Here is a 2,500-nt window from a genome sequence, read left to right as displayed (position 1 = left end):
TCCCCTGACCCGGAGCTGTGACATCATCAGACAGACAGGAAGTGATCAGAATCTGTTTGTCCTGAGGGGTTTATGGCTGTTTCTGTTTGGTACTCCTGGGTGCTACTATGTTTGTTATGATAGACTCAGCCCTGCCATGCCAGCAGAGATAAAACTGGGACATTTCTCTCACAATCTCAGAGAGTGTGATGGTGCTGAAATCCCCTCCTTGCTTCAGTCTCAATCACTGGGTGTCTGCCTGTGTACGTGTTTTGCCCTACTTCCACTGTCAAACACTCCCATTGGGTTCTTCCGATACCCATCCTGCGAGCCATCTTACAGAACAATCTAACATTGTAACAGTTTATTCTAACACTCTAAATGTTCCATTCAGTCACTGTGCCTTTTCAACCCTCCCATGACCAGCCTAAACATCAGCAGGCCCAACCCCAGAGCTAGGCAGCCCTGTCAGCCCTGTCACTCTCTTTGTGTGGCTGAACAATCACTAAGGACAGGCTTCTGTGTAACAGGGAGAGCTGGACTGTACCAGAACTCACCACTCTCTACCTCTCTCTACCTCTTTCTCCCTCTTTCTCTCTTTTTCTCTCTGTTCCCTTTCTCCTTCTTTCTCTCTTTTTCTCTCTGTCCCCTTTCTCCCTCTTTCTCTCTTTTTCTATCTGTCCCCTTTCTACCTCTTTCTCTCTTTTTCTATCTGTTCTTAGTTCAACTAAATGCCAGGGCAGGACGGGTCAGGGGTTAAGGGAGCTAGAGCAGAGGGGACGGGGTTTTGTAATATGCAGATTAAAATGGGGTCAAGTATCTCTGGGTCCTATCAGGTCAAAGGTTACAGGTCAGGTCCATTGTGGAAATATTTTGGGGTCGTCACCAAAACAATATGACTGTGGCTATTTGGGAGTGGTGCATAGAGGATAGGGTTGAGCTAGCAAAAGCTTGCTTAGCTGTGTTAAAGTGCAGTCCAGTGCAGTCCACAATTTGATTTTCCTGTGTTTTATATACTCTATATTTCCACACTATGAGGTTGGAATAATATGGTGAAACTGTGAAAATGTATATAATGCCATTTTAGTGTAAGAGTTGTTTGAAAAGACCGGCTGAAATTCCAGCCTGTTTTGACAACCCCAGGCGGTAAATGAGTTAATAGGCCAATAAGAAAGAGATCGGTCGGTCTGCCAATAACAGCTAATTTTCAGTTTTCCCCTCCCCACGCAGACCACTCCCAGACCATACTGGCAAAATTAGTGCTTGAGAAATTGCTCTTTGCTAAGAAGCAATTTTTGTTTCTTTTTGACCATTTGAATTGAAAACAATCACAGTAAAGTACTTCATTGTTACCCAGAAATTATTTGATATTGATATAAAAATGGCTGCATTGGATCTTTAACTATGTACTTAGTTGACCCTGCAGCTGCAGAGCATTTACTGAGCTTGAGTCTTTATGATAAGGATGTGAATTCTATGATGTACAGACGTAAGCAGATCAACCTAACATACAGTGCCTAGTGAAAGTCTACATACCACTTGCAATGTCTTCACAGTTTTGCCGCCTTGAAATTTGGTTGGGAATCATTCATGGAAAGCGATATTCAAACCTTGTCTCTGATTCTCAAGCAGATTTAAGTCAGGACTGAGACTGGACCATTCAGGAACACTAAACACCTACATTTACTTGAAAATCAGAGACAAGGTTTGAATATTGCTGTCCATCAATGACTCCCAACCAAATTTACTGAGCTTTAGCAATATTGACAAGAACAGTTGATAAATGTTGCCCTAAGAGTTGTACAAATGGTAAAATCGCATTTGAAATTATTCACAGCTGTAATGGCTGCCGAAGGTGCTTCCACCAAGTATTACCTCTGGGGTGTGAAGACATACGCATTCAAGACATCTTCTATACTTTTTCTTTAACTTTGAAAATGTGGAGTAGGTTGTGTAGATCTGTGGGGAAAAAATATATATATTTATTGTTGCTTTAGCAGATAAGCCTATTCTTGTATAATTCAGTGGTTATAGATAGAGATAGTCATGGTGGACTAGTGGAAAGTACATTCACTTGTCCACAACCTCCCATCTTTCTCTCTCTCCACAGTGAAACACACAGCTGTGCCCTCAGCCCACAATGATATATACCAGCTGGATGAATTATACATGAACAACACAGCTTCCCACATCCTCAAAACTGTACAATGATATATACCAGCTGGATGAATTATACATGAACAACACAGCTTCCCACATCCTCAAAACTGTACAATGATATATACCAGCTGGATGAATTATACATGAACAACACAGCTTCCCACATCCTCAAAACTGTACAATGATATATACCAGCTGGATGAATTATACATGAACAACACAGCTTCCCACATCCTCAAAACTGTACAATGATATATACCAGCTGGATGAATTATACATGAACAACACAGCTTCCCACATCCTCAAAACTGTACAATGATATATACCAGCTGGATGAATTATACATGAACAACACAGCTTC

The 2,500-nt window shown here is 41.4% G+C and overlaps 1 protein-coding gene across 1 annotated transcript in view; it reads left to right on the top strand.

Annotated features, from left to right (window-relative positions):
• Positions 1 to 2,500, top strand: part of LOC110522436 (major facilitator superfamily domain-containing protein 2B) — a 23,960-nt gene that overhangs the window by 8,799 nt on the left and 12,661 nt on the right. The window lies entirely within an intron of this gene.

This window comes from Oncorhynchus mykiss, chromosome 4 (genome assembly GCF_013265735.2).
Source record: "Oncorhynchus mykiss isolate Arlee chromosome 4, USDA_OmykA_1.1, whole genome shotgun sequence".
NCBI lineage: Eukaryota > Metazoa > Chordata > Actinopteri > Salmoniformes > Salmonidae > Oncorhynchus > Oncorhynchus mykiss.
This window is presented reverse-complemented; position numbering and strand designations above follow the sequence as displayed.